Source organism: Cryptomeria japonica, chromosome 4, assembly GCF_030272615.1.
Source record: "Cryptomeria japonica chromosome 4, Sugi_1.0, whole genome shotgun sequence".
NCBI lineage: Eukaryota > Viridiplantae > Streptophyta > Pinopsida > Cupressales > Cupressaceae > Cryptomeria > Cryptomeria japonica.
In genome coordinates, this window is record NC_081408.1 from 628,364,450 (window position 1) to 628,372,700 (window position 8,251).

General features: G+C 31.0%; 1 long non-coding RNA gene across 2 annotated transcripts; it reads right to left on the reverse strand.

Annotated features, from left to right (window-relative positions):
* Nucleotides 1-568: 568 nt before the first annotated feature.
* Nucleotides 569-4,421, reverse strand: LOC131079110 (uncharacterized). 2 transcript variants are annotated; one of them, XR_009113915.2, is made up of 7 exons: nucleotides 4,154-4,421; nucleotides 3,911-3,991; nucleotides 3,735-3,801; nucleotides 3,382-3,448; nucleotides 3,191-3,257; nucleotides 2,975-3,047; nucleotides 569-952 (listed from the first exon to the last, which is right to left on the reverse strand). It is a non-coding gene; the product is annotated as an uncharacterized LOC131079110 (long non-coding RNA). The 2 variants fall into 2 exon arrangements; XR_009113916.2 differs by having other exon boundaries at nucleotides 2,975-3,077; nucleotides 4,154-4,411.
* Nucleotides 4,422-8,251: the final 3,830 nt, after the last annotated feature.

The following is an 8,251-nucleotide window of genomic DNA, read 5'->3' on the forward strand; positions in this document are numbered from 1 at the left end:
AATACATTTTATGATTGCATTTATTAAAGTGTCCTAGTCCCAAAGCATCAACTATTCAATTTGGGTATAACAGAGGTACTACCATAAATCATTAAATTATATACTAGACTCTTTCTAATGGATAAAGTAATGTAGAATGGCGAGGTTTAATATTTTTTAGGTATTAATTAGTTACAAAGGTTCATTTGTTCTAACATTACTAAGATGTCCCATAAGGTTATGATAGTTATTTTATCCTTCATTTGTCTCACTATGCTAAATACATGGGTATTTGAACTTACAAGGCAAATTAAACCCATTGATTCTAACTATAAGGATATAAAATATGGTAACAATCAATGGATATTAAAGCAATTGACAACAATAAAACGTTTTTACCTTTTGACAAATACACAACCAACGATTGATGCTGACTCAAACCTAAAACTGCATATGAAACTCCAAAAATGGCCTCTTGATGGTTTTTAATATTCAAAATAGTCAATTCTAAATACCAGAAGATTGGAGTGAGGAGATTACATTTGGTTCAAAGCAAAAAGAATGCATGGCAACATTGATTTACTCCTAGTTAGCCAAATAAGGTAGCTTACATACATATACTATTTATCTTTAACACAATAAAATAATACATACAATAATCTTTCTTATTCCATTGGAACCTATATGGAATTCCTCTTTTGTTCCTCCCCTCTTCTATCAAAACAAAGCTATCCCTAAATAAGTCAGATATTCACCAAAGTGCCGACTCAACTTGCAATACTTCAGCACTCAGCTGTACATGCCTGCAAACACCTAAATCAAAACCGTACAGTACAAGGGTGAGCAGGGACTGAGCAGTACAGACCTGTAGCTGCATATAGGGAGCTGTACATGTCATGGGAAGGGCAAATCAGGTCTGAAAAGAGTATGGGACTGTATTGTGGTAGGCATTTCCTTGACATCTCCGTTTGAGCTGCAATGATCAATGAATATGTAATCTGAACTAAGTTTTTTAAATGAAATATAGTCCATTAGCATTGTTTTCAGTCTGGAAACATGAAGTAAATCTGAATATTGTTTGAAAGCACAGAGAGTTCTTTAAAATCTGAATATTAATATTGTCAATAAATTGGTAGATGCAATCCATTATTTCCTATGTTTGGGTTAATACGATATATTTACATCTACAAACATTATAAGCAGTATGTGGAACAAATTAGGACAAACCCTCACAATAGTATCAGAGCATGCCAAGTGTTTGACGAAATGTCAAACTACTCAAACTGAAAACTCAGGCCAGATTTGACAGGGGACTTTACATAAGAGATAAATATGCAGTCCATATAGAAGGTAGTGGCTTTTGGACTTGCTGTTGGAAAGTCAAGCTTTTGAAATCTCGTCCTTAGGATAGTGAGAGTGCAGTTGAAAAGTGAGTGCAACTTACAAACAAATGGCCAGAAAGTCTACTAGTCAAGTTCAATGTAGATTGTTTTTTTTGTTAGAGTGGAGGATAGAGATAAAAAAATGTGTGTCCAGCTGATTCTAATGTAAAGAGTTTTCAAACAATTGCTGAAGAATTTCAAATAGTTCATTTATAGTTAAGTTGAATTTAGTAGATAAGTAGAAGTGGGTTTGATCCTACTGTTAGCGTGTTGAGTTTCTATAACAACTCCACAAGTTAAGTAGAAATTATAGGCCTTCACAATTTTAAAGAGGAGTTTGAGATAAGACTCAAAGGTTTTGTGTATGAGCAAATATGTCATGTCCCTATATTGACAGTAATTTATATTTAAATATATTTATGTATCCGTTATTTGTGAGTTATTGTTCATTCAAATTAAAGATATGAATGAACCCTGTGATCCATATATAAATATCAGATTCATTAAATAATAAAAGTCTATTATTATATTACTTGAAAGTTGAAACCTTTAAATATTAATATTTATATATATTAATTAATAGAAAATAGCAAGTTATTATCTGTTAGTAACTAGCCCTAATCGCTGGCTGTAACCTTTTAATATATGCTACTCCCCAAAAGGTGTGATCTTATATCCAGCAGTTAGTTTGAAAGATCAAAAGGGGGCATCGTTTATGGTTTAGACACCTCTCTTCACTCACACGTGGCAAGGGGATATTTATATAGCAAAATTGCCACTCTACAAAAGGCATCGATCAAGGGGAATGATAAAATATATTTGATACTGATTACAAGAAAGAGATCAGGAAGAAATAAAATATATATTATTGTGGTTAAGCATCATATAACAGCAAATAGGTATGCTGTGACTTATTTATGGATCCACACTGATTTACAGAATATTATATATGAATGCTACTAGGAACAAGGAGATTAATATACGATCTAGTGTGTATGCCGTAGTATTACAGAGCATTTTTTTATACATTCTATGGATCTCCACTGCTTGGTTAACTTTTGATGTATACAAGGTCACTTGGCCTTTTTGGTTTGTTATTAGATTTACATATTTATCTTCACATGTACAATGACTCTAGAAGGTGGCTAGAAATAATATGATAGGATTATTTTTCAGAATTCAGTAACTCAGGCCCTCAGCTGCAGTTGGTTAGAAAGTACTTGCTCTGCTTCCTTGGGTCTAAAGGGGAAGTACATCTATCTAAAGGCCATCACATCGTATTGAGATTATTTACTTTGTAATTTCAAATTATTTTTTCTACAATGCATAAGTAACAATATATTGAAGTTGGACAAATATAGAATTCAATGCATTGTAGCCCAACTGGCAAGACGAGATGCAAAACCAGGTGACCAGGGGCACACTACTAAATTAAAACATACAAGAAACTTCAAAAGGAAAATGAAAAAAGAGACTTAAAATGAAAGATAAAGAAAACACTGAGAAATAGTAAATAACAATTATTCAAAAACAAAATCATGAGTAGAATAACTTCAAATTTTGATTGCATGTTCATATTCAAAAACAAATTCAAAATGAACAAGAAAACCCACCTGGAGTTGGGAAAAAATATGAAGAACTTTCTGTATTTGTTTAACTCTCTTCTGCAGATTCATGTGTTCAAACCTTCATCCAAGAGTGCTTAAGGCTTTTAGACTAAATTTTTTTAATTCGCAAATGGTCCACCCAAAAACTCAGTGGTTAACCTTCTGTAATGCAAACGAAAGTCAAAGTAATGCAAACAAAATTCAAAGTAAAATAAAATCCACCTCAAATTGGATGTTGAAATAAGAGAATCTATTAGCTATTAGAAATGTTCTGCCCTCTTCTACAAAGCTGCACACAAAAAGTGTTCAAGAACTTTAGATTAAAATTGTCAACAAAAAAAGTGGGTAACTGAAATATTCATTACGTAATAAGGCATATTGCAAACAAAATCCAAAATGAACAAAAACCCCACCTGGAAATAGAGGCCACTATGAAGAGTTTTTGTCATCTGAACTCTTCCACAGACCATACATTAAAATCTGTCCAAAATAGGAAAACCAAAAAAAATTGGTTAGTAAAATAGCCATAAAAACCCACCTGGACTTGGGAAAAAATATTAAGAACTCTCTATATTTGTTGGCCCTGTTTAACTCTCTTCTGCAGATCCATGTGCTGAAACCTTCATCCAAGAGTGCGTAAGGTTTTTAGACTAAATTTTTTTAATTCAGAAATGGTCCACCCAAAAACTTAGTGGTTAACCTCCTTCTGTAATGCAAACGAAATTCGAAGTAATGCAAACAAAATTCAAAGTTAAAAAAAATCCACCTCAAATTGGATGTTGAAATAAGACAATCTATAGCTATTAGAAATTTTTTTGCCCTCTTCTACAAAGCTGCATCCAAAAAGTGTTCAAGAACTAGATTAGAATTGTGAACCAAAAAAGTGGGTAACTGAAATAATGCATATTGCAAACAAAATTCAAAATGAACAGAAAACCCCACCTGGAAATAGAGGCTACTATGAAGAGTTTTTGCTATCTGTTAGCTCTGTCATGAACTCCTCCACAGACCCATACGTTAAATCTGTCCAAAATAGGAAAACCAAAAAAAATTGGTTAGTAAAATAGCCACAAAAACCCATCTGAACTTAGAAGCTAATATGGAAGACCTATATTTTCAAATCAGCATCAATTACAATTTGGCAAAAATGTGCAAACAAAATCCGAAATGACAAAAAAAACCTACCTGAAATTGAATCTGATATGAAGAACTGTCCATTACAAGGAAAAGAAGAAAAGTCCTGACTCGAAGAAGAAAAGTCCTGACTCGTTTGAAATTACAGAGCAATGAGATCTTGACTGGCTTTAAATAAACTTGTATAGTTGTCTACCTTACCGTCAATGCTTTTTTTCAAAAAGATCGTTGCAGATTTTTTTCGAATTTTTTTAAAAAGATCGTTGGTTTTCGCGAAGTGTGAACAGAGTATCCCGTAGGCATTTTATGCGACTCCCATGAAAATTCAAATGATTGTAAAAGCCTTAAATATTTCATATTTTGTTAAAAAGGCAATAGAATATTTTTTTATATAGAATTCTAATTTTAAACAAGTGACACTAGTATTGTAGTAATAATGTATATTTATATTATTTATCATATTTTATTTATATTATTTAGTAATAATGTATATTTATATTATTATCATATTTTATTTATATTATTTATTATTTATATATTGTATAATATATATTTATGGTCAATCTTATAGTTGTTTTATGTATTATTGTTATCAAACAAGCAAGTCAATTTTTAATGATAACTACTTATTTCTTGTAAAGATTTGGTCTATGGCTAATAGGTTTCAATTCCTATCTCAATTGTCAATGAGTTCTAGGTTTTTCTCAAATCACATGGAGTGTTTAAGTTCTTGGAACATCAAAATTTGTCAATGAGTTCCTAGTTCCTAATAAATCTCTAATGAAATAACATATTAAAATTATAAAGGATGAGTTATGAGTTCTCTTGGAACCTCAATGAGATGAAAAATATAATTTTTTGCAAGTTTGAACAAGTTCCCATTATGATAGGAATCCTAAACAAAGTGGAACGAATCTAGGTAAAGGTATCTAATCCTTTGATAAAATCTTGCATAGAAGGGAAACCAGAACATACGTAAGTTCCTAGAAAGTCAACATCCTCATATGAGTTGTGTTTTCATCATTAAGGCTTGATAATAGTTTGGAAATAGTTTGTAATGTAATATAACATTGATAAAAGATTAGAGGGACAAACATCAATTTCTAAGGAAGTATGTAACCATCAAAAAGAACTCAGTTCCTTGTTCTTAACAAGGATGAAACCTTTGATCGAAAATAGTTAGTTATTGAAGAGCTAGAAATTGTTAGTGAAGTTCCTATCATGGGTAAAGGGTCTAATAAAGCCCAATTTTTTATTTAAATATTCTTGATGGTTGTCACATGTTTGCAGTGATTGAATACATATGCAACTCAATTATGTGATGGTTTGAACCTATGATGGTTCACATATTAGAGTAAATATTATGAATGGGAGGATTGTAATGCATTGGGAGTTCAAAATTTTGGAGGAAGAAGGATAGTGTGTTTTCGGTTCTATATAAACTAATGTATTTTTGTTGTTGAGGAGCTCGTAATCCTCAAATTAGGGAATTAGGTTTTGTATGTAGGATAATGGTCTTAGATGGAGACTTAATTAATTAAATTTGTATGCATTGTACTCATGTTGCATGTGAATAAAGTGATTTGAATCTTTTTTATGATTGTTGGAATAGTTGTTTGATGTTTTATGTTTTATGGATCAAATTTTGTTTTGGTTGTGAGGTCAAGTTGTCTAATAAGACCCCTTGACCATGTTTGCATCATCATGTGTAATATTTGAGTCACTTAATAAACAAATATTTAAATTGTAGTTTTTGTAAAACATTTCAATTATAGTTTTTGAGACATGAAATATTTAAAGACATGTTGTATCATCCTTTGATGTGATACTGATGGACTTAATTATCTATTATGTTGCATGTGATTGTAGTAAACTCAAAAAAAAAGATACTTCACATCCTTGACAATCTTGAAAAGTCACTAAAGAAATGAACCTTTCAATGCCAATGATAATGATTTTAGGATTGCAATCGAATTATTGAAAAACCAGCATGGAAAATGATTAAAGATTATAAATTGGCAATTCAATTATGTTGAATTAAATATTGAGCTTTGATACCATGTTGAAGAAAAGATTAGGTTGTGATACCATGTTGAATTAAATATTGATCTCTAATTTACTATGTTGAAGAAAAAATTGAGCTTTGATACCATGTTGAATTATGTAACACAAAAGTTTGCAACACAAGCTTGCAAGATCAAACAACAAACTAGAACACCTTCCACAAATGATATTAGCAAGAAAAATATGCCATATTACTCAAAAGTAAAGATTACAAGATTGAATTACAATTGTACAATGATGCGCTTATAAAGAAAGCACAAGGATGCCCTAAGCCAAAATTAGGAGAACTAAAGTGAATGCATGAGGATCTAAAAAGATCTCAACTTTAGCTAAACTAGATGCACAACTAAAGCAACTAGAAGCACAAAAGCACAACTAAGTGAACTTAAGAAAAAAAAGCATAACTAGTTGTTAAAATGCTCTAACAAATTAAAGTATAGTTGAACAACACTATCACTACTATTCTCACCTAGGCTTGAAGTAGTTATTTACATCTTGTGTTTTCTAACCTCATGTTACAAATTAAATACATTTTCTTTGTACATGAAACCATCATTTGATTTTATATATGAGTCTCAACTATCACCATTAGATTTGGTACAATTTACTATCACGTTATAGAAGAGCTAATATAGCTCATAATTAGAATTGTTACAATAAATTTGACATAATACTATAAATTGAAAAAGTATTTGAAAAGTACTACAAAATAACAAACAATAACTTTAGAAAAGGTCCACGATATAGGAACCTATTGTTTTAAAAGATTAAACAAGTATAGAATTATTGTAAATATTTGAAACCAATGCATTACAATATTTAGATTGGGATTGTTTTGTACTTACTTTGGTAAGAGGGATTTTTATTAGATCTAGATCATACATATTTTGATGCATAATAGTTTTTTCATTCAACATTCATCCATAAAGGGAACGCTTATATTTTAGCAAAATAAAAACTAGCAACATTTCATGCTATTGTAGAAAGAAGTGGATATATATACCAGGACAAAATAAATTGGGTAGCAAGTTGAGAATTATTGTGGAATATAGCTTAATAGATATTTAAGTATAATAGAACATTTCATTGAGTAACCATTTAATATATAATTTGTTTTGTGTTTGTACAAGGATTATTGAGAAGTTAGAATAAATAATTTAAACAAATGAAAAGTGACAAAAACACAAGAGAACCAACATCAAGACTAGTAGCAACCACTTCTTCCACACCTTCATTCTATCCTCCATTTTTCATGATACCTACCTACTATATTAAATTTATTTATTTATTAAGAGGTATGTAATCTTCTTACAAGTGACTCCCAGGGATTGTTTAATGCCTCCTCAATTCCAACATAGCCCCACCTCTTCTTGCAATTGTTGTTCTATTCTCATTAATGCATATTTTGAAAGAGCACTTCCCTCTTTGCTTTTTTCTTTTTAAAGAGAATATAAAATCATTTTTAAAGATGGCATCACATTATTTTTAAGATTAAGGTGTCATCTATCTTGTAAATCCTATGACATGGTTCTAACAACCTTAGAAAGTGTCCTTAGGCATTTAGGGTGTATTGGGAAAATATTTTGTAATATTTATTCTCACTATTTTTTGTAATACATTCATAAGGGGTGATGAGTTCCACTAGTAATGATAAAGGTGAGTATTATTTTCCCTATACTCGGATGCCTTGAATGAGATAATTAATCGCATGAGAAGTGGACAAATAAGTGACCTTTGGGATTCTCCAAGTAAGGGCTTGGAAAAGGAAACAAGTATCTCTTAGTATTATGTCATTTATTGCATTTAATGTAATTTCTATCTTGCAAGATTGGGTGCCTAAGTTGCAGGGAAAGTGTTAGAATCAAAATTGGTGTCTTTCCGACTTCTATGGAGATAATCCAAGGTCGTTGGGAACACAAAGCCTTATTTGTACACCTTTTTTGGTTGTTTTGGGGCTCTTGTCATTTATAAATACAACTCTTTGGATGTAGAAAATAAGAAAGAACAGTTGAATGTAGAATTAATTTACAAGAATAAGAATAGGTGGGAAGCAAAAGGAGGTTGTTCACATGTACTAGGTGTTGC